Here is a 15,991-nt window from a genome sequence, read left to right on the forward strand (position 1 = left end):
TCTATCTGTCATTCGCATAATAGACTTTCTTGTCCAAATTCTCCTTAATTTTAGAATATTGTATCCAAATTTATTCCTTTGACGATTTGCAGATCTGAATTTTTTCTAGCTGTGCGTTCAGCCCCAGGGGGCTCAAGAGGCTTGAATATCATGGTTCAAAAATATATACTTTGTTATAGAAAATCTACTTGGTGGAACAAAATATTTTCTTGTGTAATTGGTCATTAACTTAGATGTGAACTAAGGTTTCGGAATTATTAGCTCAAACAGGATTTTGTTTCCTATGAAGGCTTAAAGTATACTACAAGTTTACTCTTCATTTTGGATTTAAGAACTTATGGAAAAGTTCTCTAAAATTGCAGATGTGCAGTATCGTTTCGAATGTTCCAAGTAAACTGCATTTTCCGGGTTGAGCATACAGTTTAATATATCTCATTGGGTTTTAACATCCACAAGTAGATAAATTTGGATAAAATGCGATCGCATTTTGACAGTTATGATGCGCTATCAAGTATGAATGATTCTGTCTCTGCATGTGAACAAGAGAGACTGGATGAGAGATCAAGTAGAATTGTAGATGTCCATAAGTAGGTCTTTGTCATACCCTGAACAGTTTTTGCATAGATGATACATCTTTGGATGCCTACTTTGGAATTACTGCAAATAACTTTCATTTTTTGAATGATCAGCTGTAGTTGTTAAAGAAAATCACCTCCGAAGTGGATACACTTCTTATATTAATTATATAACCTTGCAAGGGGATATCACTAATTAAAATAAGGAAACAGTCACTGCATCAAAAAGAAATACACTGAATCCAGTATAAATGAATGTGAAAAAAAAATACATCGACCCAATCTTAGACCTTGGAATAATACATTATTATCCTCATTGATGATTTGGATATTGCATGTGACATTTTTTTTCGGAATGTTTGATCAGCCTTAAATTTTTGAAAGAGGTACAATCAAAGTTAAAAGCCTCATGATGGCTGAATCCTGAAAGTGAGTTCTATTACATTAGTCTGAGAGTGCAACCGTCTGTATATTTTTTTAACCGATACATGCATAATAACCATAATTCAATCTTACTGTAACTGATAAAACCCTTTTATTTATTTCACTGGAATAGATGCTTTGAAACTATTATAATAAAAAAATATAATAGGTAAAGGTACTAAAATGCTTCTATTTTTCTTTATTTTATTTTTGGATCAATTAAAATATATCCACATCATTTGCACTTTACCAGCAATTCATCAATAAAAAAGAAAGAAAGTAAGCCAAAATAAATAAAAAAAGTTCTAGATCTGCGAAATTATTCCAAGCAATTTTTGGGAGCAAACTTCCGATTTCACAAACAAGCGAACAATTAAAATGTATATAAAAAAAATTTAGAATAACATCTGCTTAAGATATTATTGGACGTATAACAACTAGGAACCATAACAAAGATTGTCTTCTTTTTATATTTCTTAGAATAGTCGTGATATTTATCAACAAATTTTATTCATTTCAGAGTTCAACTGCATTAACTTAAAGATTTCTTGCACCAAAGCATTTTAAAAAGATATTCATGGGTTTTTTGTATTTACACAGGTGTTGTTTTTATTACCTCATTCGTAATTGTAAGTTTGATGTTTGAAAGCAGAACGGAGGTGAAAATTCTTGTGGTATTTTTTGTTTTAAATTAAACGAATTGAACAAGCATGTTCTAGTATACATACCATGAAAATAACAGAAAATGACTATATTTTTTTTTTTTATTCAGAATGAAAATTGTGTAAAATATGGAATACCAACTCCTTAGGATATAATTTACTCTAGATACTGTGGTTCAAATTTCTAGATCAATTACAAGTTTATTACCAAATTAATTTCAGTTTTTTTGTTCTTAATATTACAGATATACATTGTATATAGTCTTGATAGGTGTAAGACTTCTTTTCGCCCTGAGGTTATGGGATTTTGAATTTAAGTAGTGAGCATTTTTTTACGATGATAAATCATTCTTGAGGTTTCTTCAAATGAATTAATACAGCTTCACATATTCATGTAGGAGATAATGATAAATAACTTAGAAAGATCTATTTCACATGAGCTTTCAATGAATTTGTTTAGTTTTTCACCTTTTTCATCTCAGTATCATAGGAAATAATCAATGTATTGAGAATAATAATTTCTCAGCTAAGTTTCAACTTCTAAAACAGCTGTAATGTATTTTTTTGACATTCGTGATATATGTCACTCAATAAGTGTATACCCATGACAAGTATTTTGGGAAGTATCATTTTCATAAAATCCTTGATTTTGACAAATCTGATACAGTTGCTGGGAGGCCGATGCAATGCCTTAAGTTGTTTGACATGTGCACACATAGTTCATTGTTGATTGATTATATAATAGTAATATTCTTTTCATAATTCATTTCACTTCTGACCTTATCGTACGGTTGTATGTACTAGCAAGAATTACATGTAAGTAAATGGTCAATGTTTCTACAATAATTATAAAATGAAATCTTACACCTCCTTTTAAACAAAAGCTCAATGTATATTAATTTCTTACATACGTATTTAGTCATTAAGCTTCCTGTATACTATCAAATTATCGCCTCTGTTTTATTTTTCGCCGCCATCCTTAACGTGAATAAATCTCAAACGGTGCAAAATGTCTTTGAACACCTTTGGATTTTTTCATTGCTTTGGACAATAAGGGGCGGATTATAAAAAGAAAATACTTTGTCAATCATACTTACCTGTACATTTGCAGCCAATATTTGTTTGCTTTGTGAATAAGTTGTGCATTTCTAAAATATGAATGATCATCGCCGTAGAACCGGGAGGAGGGCACGGGGTGCCCCTTCAGTAAATTTGGCGATACGTATAATTATGTAGTAACTGTATAACATAGCTACTTTATGCTTGTGCCCTTCAATAATAACATCTGATAACTCCTTAAGGAATTTTTGCTTGGAAGTGCCCCCCTCCCCACCCTCTCCCACTGAAAATGTTTGGTTGTGCCCCCCCCTTTTAAAAAAACTGAAATTGCTTCCTACGGTCCCCTCCTTAGACTGAATCCTTGTCTTGTAAGGTTTATTTGAAAACTTATAGATCACTTAATATATGGTGTTCGCTTGACTGGTAAATATCCAGTAAAAAAGTGCCTAGATATCGAACATCTGAAACATAATTCTCTTACGTGTTCATGTTGCTCTTCACCCTACAGTCATTTATAGCTAATAACGAGGACGTTTAATCACTTATTTTAGAAAGGGCAAAATTTAGGGAACCCCAATCTTTCATTTGGCGTCAACATTTTATAGATATTATGAATTCTGTGGAAGATTACGCCAGGCGATGGACCAAACATGAGAAAGAAAACCTTGACACTTTGCCAAAATTGATTAAAAGTATCAGATGGATATTGAAATCTCGTATTAAACGGTTGAGGGTCAATATGAAAACCATCTATCCTTCTGTTTTCAATAATTCAGAAGTAAAAAATGAATTAGATAGATACGATCAGTATGTACTTTCCCAGCTGACAAAGCAGGTAACAACATTGTACTTTTTTGTAAGACTCATTATTTTAATTGTACAGTATTTTAGAGGAACGTGGATTTAATTCTGCAAGTGGTACATGTAATTCAACCTGTACGCTTGAAGTTCCCTTTCTAAGGAGGAAATTCTTCAAAATCATATGTCAGTTTTAAATATTTTTATTCTTACAAACAATCAAATTGAATTTGAATTACTATACTATACTGGATTCCATTACTACATAAAATCCATACAAACAAAGATACATAGCGGGTTTCAGTAAATGTTTTACCAAAATATTAACAGCAGAGAAGAAGAAAGTTCAGGAGTAGTGTACATTAACATAATCGAGAAGTGGTGTTAATCAGTTGTGGATACTTAAAATCTCCAAGTAACTTTCAGAAAATTTGAAATCACAAAATTTTACCGAAATCACTCGCAAGTACACCGAAGTTGATGTTTACTAATTATAAGAGGATGCTTGAGTATCTGATTGACAATATCGATGTAGTTTTTGGAGACCAGGTCTTCCAACAATCAGTTGGACTTCCTATGGATACCAATTGCGTCCCGTTATTAGCAGACCTATTTTTGTATTCATTTGAAGCAGATTTTATTCAAAACCTCCTACATGAAAAGAAAAAAGTCTCTTGCTGTGGCCTTCATTTGGACATTTAGATATATCGATGACGTTTTAGCAATTAACAATATTCATTTTCATTCCTACGTTGATTCGATATATCCCTTTGAACTCGAAATAAAAGACACCACAGAGTCTGACAAATCTGTTTCATTTTTGGATGTTAACTAGAAAAAGAAATTGATGGCAACCTAACAACAAAACTTTATGATAAAAGTGAGGACTTCAACTTTTCTATCGTCAACTTCCCGTATTTATGCAGCAATATACCATTATCACCTGTATATGGAGTTTATGTCTCCCAGTTGATCCGATACACAAGAGCATGCTCTACGTACGACCACTTTCTAAAACGAGGCAAGCTATTGACAAATAACTTGATGATAAAAGGATATCAACGGTCCCATTTAAAGTAAACATTTCGCAAATTCTATGGTCGGTACAATGACTTCGTAAGCAAATATAATATATCGTTTAGTCGGATGTTGACTGACGTTTCTCATACAAATTATTCGGCCATTACCTTCACACCGAATTGTCTACGGATTTTTTTCTATTTGTCCGTTCATGATAAGGGATGCTTACTCCTCCATGGGATCTGATCCCACCTCTGATGTTTTTATAATGTACAGGTCCCTGTTTGCTCTGCTCCTGATTTGTATTGTTCTAATGTACTTTGAGCTTGAATACTGTTCGTTATCATCATATTTCATTCACAACTTATGTGCAATGTTATTCTAAGTAGAATCACGATTGTTGCAAAGTTTATTAGTTTCCTATAACTCTTTTATTATTCTTTTAATTGATTAATCCCTCAAAACGAAATCAAAATTTTAAGTAAGGCATTTTTGTTTTCAGTTTCCCGTTTGCTAGTAGTGTACATCTCCCTGATGTGTTTAAGGCATCCTTCCATGCATCAAACATCATTTCAGATCTACAATTTTATAACATAAAGCTGATTTTTATAAAGATTACTGTTTAAGCTTATTTCATTCAGAAACGAAAATCACTCAATACTAAATATGATTACAAGTCACTCGTATTACAATTGCATGTTATGAAACAAATTAAGTTACACATAAGACATGCAGCATATTTTTTATGTTGAATTAATGTATGTTTTTCTATCTAATCCATGCTTGAATTCAATTCAAATGCTTAAAGCTTAATACAGCAAAGAAGTTACATGCGTGAAAAGACCCTAATTCTATATAACCTTAATCTTTGTAGAACTGAAACGCCTGTGACTGGCAGCAAAAACCTATTAATTACTTCAAATTTCTTCATAAAGCCTTAACTGTTTGATATCTTTGAAACTAAAACTGAAATCAATTAATCATTTTAAGCATAAAACTAAGCTATCAATGTCCTCCCCACAGCAATGTGAAGGGTGTACACAGAATGGGTTGTTCCATTTGATATTGTTTGTTCCGTGATACATAGCTATAGCTATATATTTTTAATTTTCTATATCCATTAAAATCTAATCTTTTAAGCTCGACGTCTTTGAATACATTTATTTACGATACTAATATTAAAATAATTTTCGCTTTGCTTTCGAAACGCCTGATAGTTGTCTTTTTTCAATTTAATAATAGAACATCTCAGAAGGTTTTACAATTCTATATGTTATATAAACATGACTCTAAATCTTTTTAAAAAAGTTTTTTTATGTATTTAAAAATTTAATCTCTTACTCTTTTTTCAAAGATTTTTTTTTAATAATGAAAGTTTTTCTTCTTCTTCTTTTTTTTTTTTTTATAGTTTTAATCGAAATCGATTTTTTTTAATTGAGCGAGCCTATAATTATTGACAGTGTATGATTATTTGATTTTGTGTCTTGATTTTTTTTTTACATGTAGCAATACAACACTGATTCCTCTTATTACCTTTATACATCCACATTAATACAGATCCTCCCGAAAATCAACACGTTTTTCTACAATAGTAAATCAACATCCATTTTTAAAACGCTGTTTTGTTGTTTATGTTAAAACAAAACATCAGAGATAAAAGGTTTAATCTTTTCTGACATTTTCGTTTTTAAAGTACGAATATATCCTGAAATTATTCCAAAAAAAAGAAGCATCTCGGAGACAAAATTTTTTTTTATCACACTGTGTGTAGTAATGGGGAATGTACTGTTAAAAAGCCACACACATACACACACTAAAAAGAGGATAGTCGCCAATGCTTTTTTTAAGAATACAGCTGTATATTTCTGGATGTGTATGTATGCAAACAGCTTTGTTTTGACTTTTTTATTGGATTTATCAACATCATCCTATATCACCCTTTATTGACCTTTACTGATAGTCATTTTATTTGTACAATTCACTCACTGATCATGTGTCCTCACTTTTGAGTGTGCATGTAATTTGTATTTTCCCCCGCAACATTTTCCATCCTTTGTTGAGATTCGGAAATGAAAATTGTAAACTTTTTAAAGTATTCTTTACGGCTTACTAGGAGACCTTTCCTGTTGCCCATTAAAATAGACACATATAACAATTTTCCGATGATATGTGCTTTAAGAAAGGGTCCAATTCAGGCTGCATAAAATCAATTCAAAATTTGTGTTTTAAGTTAATTTTTTCTTTATCCTCTTTCCGAGTTATAATGCCTAGTTGAACAAAATTTGACAATTTGTCTATTTTGTCCTCTACTTCACATTTATGACAAATATCCCAATTATTTAACGTCACAGAGACAAATTACCGGCTATTTATTATAAATCATTTTGTGATAATAGTCCATTTCCTCGCTATGAGCAAATAATATGATCAGTTGTATCGATTTTTCATACTTCATCATTTCTGGGGCATCTCGCTTTATGCCCATCCTTTACTAAAATAAGTTCACCTTTATAATATTGAGGAATTTCAAATGAAACGACTCCAAAATGAATATTTTTTTTCAAAGTTAAACTTCAAATTTAGCAAATTCAGTGCATACTCGAGAGTTTGCATTCTTTCAATCATTTTAATTTTTTAAAATAATTACTTTTAAAATGTTTTAGTAGCTTACACATGTAGATACCAAGTTTTAATATGGAAACCATTTTTATAATAAACCAAAGGATCAATTCTTGACTAGTATTCTTAAGAGCTGCACTACATTAAGCAATGCATTTTCGCTGTTATTCGCATTTGTTCATTTATGTTGAAAGTTTGTGTTTCTGTGACACCAGGCATGAATCAAGCGCTGTGAACATAGGGTCTCCTTTCTCTTCGAGGTATCTTCTCTCTTTATATTAACTACCGGAAGAATGCATTTGCACTGTTAGTTATATTTTTCTGCTTGTTTTACTAGTTTGACACTAAATGTTCTCTCTTCAGGAACTCTAACGTCATTATAGGCGTTCAATAATCCTGAATGTAGTTTGCTAAAAGCTTTGACTTTTTTTTCTTATTAACCAGATAGCATCACGCCTCTTTTACACCACAGTCAATGCTGTTGTTGATTTTTGGATACTTTATCTGGTCTTAAGGTGTTGGAACTATGTCTGGAAAAAAACCCAGTCATTTTACAATGGAGGAATTTCTTTTCTTATCCTTCTTTGTTATTGAAGGTTTTAAGACTTTCATTTGTTTTCTTGTCTACTCCCATTGATTAATTTTTATTTATCTCCATTCTCAATAACTTCTTTATTACTAAGTGTATATCATCTCATGGGTAACCGCTAATGGGAGCTTTTTATTCAAATTGGTCCATTAACAGTCTCCATTTTTTGGAGATTTTGAGTAGAGGGCAGTCCATGGTAAAATGATCTTTGACAACATGTTGTTTTACGTCTCATTCGAGAATTAAAACAACATACAACAAGTTAAATTGATGCAAAGCATCAAATCGGCCTCAAAAAATATATTTAGCATTTTAAAGTATTTTCACAAGAAAGAGTCCAAGAAAAAATCAAAGTAGAAAAAGTATGATACATTTTTATTGCAAACTTTACACTTGCCTTGATTTTCGATGCATTTTTAAAAAAATACTTTCGTTGTTAAATATTGGTCAAAATAAATAAATTCATGGAAATGAAAATCGGTCTGAGATAGAGGAAAGGAATAATTTGTTGATCAAATTATTAATGCAACAAATATAAAAAAATATTAATTATGAATGTCTGAATGATGACAAAAAAGGTGTACAAACTTAACGTGTTGATACCCTGGATGTTTGTCACGTGATAATATGTATCACAATAAATGTGAAGTGCACTCCATATGAGTGAAAAATTCTCGAAATTTCTCGAAATTCAACAACAAACAAACAAAAAATAATATGTACTTGAAATAAGGTTACAGAAGATCAGAAATATTGGAAAGTTTCTTAAAAGTTTGAGATCAATGCTTATCCAGTCAATGGACAATAGGTTTTCATGACAGTGAAAATGGAAGGCAAGGAGCCTGGATTGGTGAAGCATGGAATGTATGCATGAAATGAACTCTGGATATACTTGTAAAAGTACTCCGATGTAATGTCGTCTAAAATCACTTTACCATAGACAACCTCTAAAGCAAATCTCTAGAAATGGAGGCTGTTAACAATAGAGGGTTAATTATGGATGACAATCGTTCTTCGACAATTTTTTTTTCACAATCTATATGGAACGTAACTTGTAAAAGTCTTTAATACTTGATTTTTCTGTCATTGGTACATTTGAATGTTCAATAATAAAAGAAATGAAAGCTTACTAAGTTCATTTTAGTGGTACAAATATTTTGCCTTATATCATGAGGAATTTAAAGTACAAACATACAAGTAAAACATAACTGTGTGAGTACTTTTATGTTTATTATAACGACTGTGTTTAAAACACTAACCATTGCCACTAGTCTATATGATCATTAATTTGTTCATATTGCTCTTTTGACAAAGGTAGTCGTAATTTATCATCTGGTGCTTTCAGAATTTCTGTAACATAACAGTGATTTGCATTATATCTATTTTAATACAAATGAAAGAAAATATTGTTGAATAGCATATTAAGAGCAATTTTCTATAACCACTTAAACCTTTTTTTGTACGAATACTCATCGATTTCAATGAGACTTTGATAATTATCAGAGTTTGACACCAGAAAATAAATCAATTCAAATTTAGTTATTTGTCCTGGTTGCCATGGTAACAGGCAAATTTTGCAAAAAAAAAAAAGGAGATTTTTAGATATGAATCTTTAGTAACCCTAAACAAGGACTAAGAAAGCCAAATTTATACTCTAAAAAATACCTAGTTGCTACTTATGATGTAAAAGAATTTTTTTTTAGATATATCTCTAAATAGGCAGAAACCTTGACCACATTTGGCATGCATTTTATATGCTGAAAGTGCTCAGTTATTATTAATTGTATGAGTAACATGACCAAAGACAATCGCCGATGGAAGAAAAACATATGACCTAATGTAGATGAATTATAATAAAATTATTATAAATGTTATGGTTGCCTATAACACAGCATTATAGCAAAATATAATGTGTGGCTAAGTTTTGATTAATACTGCATTCTCGTGGAAAGACATGGAGAATCGATACTGCCGAATATATATCTGTAAGACCCTGTAGCACGGAGAAAAATTAGGAAGTTATTGCTGCATTATGGTAACCATTAAGACAACATAGTAGTCGATTAAAAAAATAATTTCATGCTACTTTAAGACTTAAGTGGCCTTGAAATAGAGAAAAACTATATGAGTCGTATAATGGAAAAGGTGAAGATAAAACTGGAATCAATCTCAGAAAAACCTACAAAAAATACACATCTGTGAACAGGTCGCGCACAAAAACGGCTAGAAATTCAAGCAGTTGCCTATGAAAAGTAAACATCCCCTTTTGACCGGTCACATCCGCTGTGATTGATCAGGTAGACGGAATGTTCCGTAGTCAGATTTTGTATAAAAGCAAAGGCCTAACAATTGGTATGAAATATGCCACTCAAATAACGACTCAATGATAGGTTATATTTGCTTACAAGGTCATTATAACGCCCATAGAGTTTACGAATGCTGACTTTTAACGAGGCTGTTCAAATCCAAGTAACATCAACTTTTCTGTCAGTAGCCTGCCTTGGTTTGAAAATTGATCGTACTCAGAACATGCTCTATATTATCGAATTAGTTGAGAGACCTGAACACCATATGCAGGCGATAGCGGAATATTACAATAAGGATTTTGACGATGGAAATGCTGGTCATCTCGTTTGTCATACAGTTTATTCGTTAGTTGACCTTTATCTTCTGTAGTCAGTATAACATCCAAACATATGTGGTAAAGTCTGTGGTTTCTTTTATTTCGTGTTCATTGGATGTACAGAGTCGATATATGAATGGAAGTAACTATTGTTAATTGATAAAAGTGACTGATAAAAACTGTATCATTCTAATAGAATTTAAGTTGAAAAATATATATTGATCGAATTTGATAAAGAAAAGAATATTGTTGTTGTTATGGTTACCAAAAAAGAACAATGTGAATTTTCCTAATTATTTATAGATATCAATCTTAAAAATTCTGAGAATTTAAATACAAGTTAAGTATTCATGCAAGGGCTTTAAATACTTTTCAGATTGATTTATGCATATTTTTCGTATAATTTCTATAACAACGCTCTGTTTTTAGAAAAAAAAAATGAATTTTTTTAAATGAGAAAAAAGTAATTTTTATCATGACCGACTTCTGCACACATGGTGTTAATAATATTCTACATTTTAAAATATTTAATTGCAGTTTTTTCTGTAAAAATGATTGCATGCTTTGATTAAATCAAAGTTGAACATTTTAATGTTCACGAAATTGAGCGTGTTCATTCAAATCATTCAAATGCAAATACTGTATACAGGGAAATTTTCGCCCCCGTTTTTTTCGCCCCTTTCGCCCTACCCTCATTTGGGCGAATTTAAAACGGGGCGAATTAAAGGAATACAGTATTATTTCTTAAACAAAACTATGACTGGGCGAATTTAAAACGGGGCAAACTTGTTTGCAAGTGTGAAAGGGCGAAAATAACACGGGGCGAAAATAACTCTGTATACAGTATTAAGTTTATTGTCCCCCGCTTTCACTGAAAGTGGGGGATATTAATTTGGGTCTGTCTGTCCGTGCGTCCGTCCGTCTGTATTTCTGTCTGTCTGTAACACTTTCGTTTCCGCGCGATATCTCGAGAATTCTTTGAGCTTTTGCAATGAAACTTTACATAACAACTTCCTGTGGCCTAAGGAAGACCCCTATTGATTTTGAGGTCAAAAGGTCAAAGTTCAAGGTCGTAAATTCATAAATTCCCTCTGTGTGTAACACTTTCGTTTCCGGGCGATATCTTGAGAAGCTTTTGAGCTTTTGCAATGAAATTTTATACCAAAACTCCCTATGGCCTCTCTTGCCCCTCTCAAAGTGTCCCTTCCCGTTTTTTTTTTATTTGTTTATTGTATTAAAAGTCGCTTGGTACTATTTTAGCACAGGGGCATGTCGAGAGTTATTATACAGGTAATACATTTAATACAGGTTGTCGGCGGACTTTAATTAATTCTAATTACATCTATTAGAACTGTTTAGTGAAGGCTAAATTAGACAACATTTATTCAATTATTGTGTAAAATTTTGACAATATCAAACGTGAATATAAACATTATATGTGACTTATTGTTTGCATTTAATTTTCTGTATACTCAAGTGCCTCCGTGGCCTAGTGGTATGTTGCTCGCTCAGAAAGCGAGAGGCCCGGGTTCAATCCCAGGACGATTCTCTTTTTTTTTGGGGGGGGGGGGTTTACTAAATGATACTATTCAACATGTGAAATGAAAAAGTTATGATGTCTGGCGTGTACAAACTTATAAAATCATTATTACAGTCTAATAAATATTCTGTATAGTATATTAAAAAGAATCTTCTATACACATATTGAAGAATAAGTAATCAAATCTTTATATCCATATTGGCTTTTTTTTAATTTGCTTCAATGTACATGTATACATTTAATAATTCTACAAATACAGGGGGCAGTATGACCCCCCCCCCCTCGGAACTGCGCGTGCTCTTCTTTTTTCCCTAAGCGGGAGACACAAAGTCTCTGAATTAGCTTGTTATTTTTGTTCCAATAGAATCTATCCTCTTTCAGGGTGTATGAAATGGTTATTCATCACTACATATAACATATCCTGAAAATACTTTTAGTAGGGTCTGTATACATACTTATAAAAAACATAATAGGAGGTTTTCCAAAACCTAAGGATCCTTGATGCCAATAGCTGTATTGAACTTGTTAAGGAATGCCTCGTTTTATTCAATAAGATGAATTAAAAGAAATGTATCGGTACTGTTGTAATAAAGATTGCTATCGTTTTTCTTTATATCTTTAATAAATGTAAACAATTTTATTTTTATAGAACTTGACATCTGAAAACCGACATTTCCATTAAATTCAACATTCAGGGAAACAATTTAGATAAGACTGTGACATTGTTCTGTTACATTTACATAATACATAAATAAAACACAATGGTAGAAAAATTCCAATATGTCAATTTTTATTAGGAATATATATGATTTGCTTTTGTCTCCTGTTAAGTGGCCAATATTGATGTCTTTGAAGAATGCAGTCAGAGTGAAATGCACCATGGGAACAAACCATCTCATTTATATGGATACCAATTCAATACAGATATTGGCGAATTTTTATGAGATTGATAACATTCATGTCATACTATGGTAAGGGATTTTTATGTTTATGGCTTTGGCGTAATTCAATGCTCATTATAGATTTATTTATTCTACATGTATATCTATTTGAAGGACAAATTTGATAGATATGGAATATGGCATCTTCCCAGATAGAAATAAAGATTAAGCCTCGTTATTCATCTTCAGGACGTTGCTGAAGAAATTAAGTTGTACATGTAGGCCTTAGGTATATATGATCTCATATATTTCGTTTGTTTCTCATCCATTTAAGCAGAATTTACTTTTGTAACTAAAGATAAATCAACAAATATTAGAGAGAACGCATTCCCAATACTGTTACAAATTTTATAATAATAGCATGCGATATTTTACAAGTTCCAATTCTGAAATCTGGACATCAGTCTTGCATAATGATTTTTTTTTTTTAAAAAATCGGCACTTCAGTAAATTTCGAGCTATTTCATTTCATATTCTAATGATATATTGTTATGGTGAAATCTTTCCTCAAAAATATAGAAGTTGGAGAACAAGGTATATTGTTATACCTTTAAAAATTGTTTCCTGTATAATTCTATACTAAAAAAAGTCTAACATGTCCAATGTTTTACTGAGCGGTTATTAAAAAAAATCGATGTTTGACCGCAGAGCGAGATATTGGACCTGTCGATGCAGTCAGAATGAAATGCACCATGGGAACTAAAGTCTAAAACCGTGCGTTGTTGCAGGCCGTAGGACTCCACACGCTAAGGCAAGACTTAGGGCCGGTACACACGGTAAGGCTTGCCTTACAAGTCTAAAACCTTACGTTTTGCAGGACGTACGGCTCTGGCGTCCACACGCTAAGGCAAGACTTACAAGATTATAGACAACATTTCCATAAATCCCACGGGGGTTTTTTTTTTGAGCCGTAAACAGTGCATATCATTAAAATAGAAGTATAGATTACTAGCTAGGACTTTGAAATAATTTTACAGACCAGTGCATTCACAATTCTGAAAAAAGAGGAGGTTGAACAAAAGCATTAATTTTGCGGATATTTTCATTTTCTTATTCGAATATACTTATGTTCCCTTCAATCTACCCACGTGTTTGATAAAAATAGATTGAAATTTGGGTGAGTTGATTTCATTGGTTGAGAGGAACATGTCAGCTAAGTCTTGTATTAAGAAATAGAGCAGTGGTCTATTCGTAAGTCAGACTTGCAAGGCTTGAAAAAACGTGTATTAAGGGTGTACACATGGTAAGGCGAGAACTTTAAGTTCCATGACTTATAAGGCAAGCCTTACCGTGTGTATCGGCCCTTACACGATTATCAACATTTCCATAAATTACACGTTTGTTCAGCCCTAAACAGTGCATTCAGTCATTAAAATAGAATATGATATTACTAGGGCGTTGTGAAAATTTTACTAAGCAATGCTACTAAGCAATACTAACCTTTCTTAAAAACAGGAAGATTTTGAACAGATCGAAGCATATATGGATATATATTTATCATCTCATTCGAAAATACTTTGTGTTTACTTCAATCTACCCGAGTGTATGGTTTGATAAAAAATAGATTGACACTTGGGTTTTTCATTAGCTATGAAGAAAAGTCAGCTAATTCGTATATTAAGAAAAAGAGCACTGCTCTATTCGTAAGTCACATTTTTAAATCTCGGAAAAAGTGTATTAAGAGTTACACAAATTAAGTTCCATGATTTATAAAGCATGTCCTTCCGTGTGTACCAGCCCTTGCGTTGTCAAAAAATCATAATGACAGTCAAAAATAGATTTTATGTTTTAAATACATATAACGTGGAGTGATCAAATTGCAATAAAGTCAAATATCAAAATCTAGGGAAAAGAAGGTGTCCCAACTTTTTGTCTATGACCTTGAAGTGAAATTTCTTTAACATGCAATCGATAATCTTTGCGTGTTGGGTTCCTAAAATTGTTGGATGAAAACAAAGATGAAACAAAGAAAAACTGACAAGTATAATTCACCATACTCCCGATGTATTGATACCATCTCCATAGCAGAGTTCTCTTGGTATCATTGAATCTATATAAGATTTAAGTGAACATACTGGTAATGATTTAGATCTCAAGCTAGGTCAATCTAAAGATCAAGGGTCTCTTATATTAAATTTACATAGGGATTTTTATGAAGAAAATTAATGGCACAAAGTTACACACAACACAAAGTTACAACACAAAGTTAAGAGGAAGATCAGAGACCTTGTTACATCATTACAACATAATCAAGTCGAACATTATAAATGTGTCAGTTAAACAAGTGTTCCTCCTATGTTTGAAAGAACTTCAAAGGGAGTCAATTCTAGCATAAATCATGATTAATTAATAATATAAAATTTACAAATGAATTTATTAAATGAATAATACAAGCAGAAATGTGCCACAATACAAGCAGAACCTGAAGAGTCATTTTAGCGGATAAATCAAACTGATGTGGCATTGTAGTTTTGGAGCATGTTTTTATATGTAAAATGTCGGTCGACCAATTAAAAGAGGTGGGTATAACGGACACTGATGGATCTCATACATCCCGTAAACAATACGAATATTGAACAGGGCAAAAACACACATCCCTGGAAACATCAGAGATGGGATCAGGTGCCTGGGAGGAGTAAGCATCCCCTGTCGACCGGTCTCACCCGCCGTGAGCCCTCTTTATTGATCAGATAAATGGAATAATCCCTTCACGATATTCATAAATCGTTTACATGTTCATTGAATTTAATAAAGTAACTCTTAGGCGACAACAAAACTGAAAATGATGTAGAAGGAGTAGCGTTTTATTTATGATATATCAGTAAGATGCAATCTAGAAGTCTAAAAATTACCCCCAAACAATCTGAGGTTCAAATGCTACTGTCAGAAAAATATATGTATAAAACATACAAATAACAAACTATAACATGGTAGTTAGAATAATGAACATGATTGAAAAATTGCTCAGACAATGAAACCCATTGTTCAATTAATAATAAAAGTTACATATATAAATAACAATTAAAATCTCCTTAAAATTTTCCATAATATACTCCCCCTATCAGCTATTTAATGAATCCTTATAAGCTAAAAATGAACCAACACAGTAAAATATCACAATGAAAAATATTTCAGTAGCAGA

Source organism: Saccostrea echinata, unplaced genomic scaffold (genome assembly GCF_033153115.1).
Source record: "Saccostrea echinata isolate AGI-Se365-2 ecotype Australia unplaced genomic scaffold, CSIRO_AGI_Sech_v1 ptg000025l, whole genome shotgun sequence".
NCBI classification, from domain to species: Eukaryota; Metazoa; Mollusca; class Bivalvia; order Ostreida; family Ostreidae; genus Saccostrea; species Saccostrea echinata.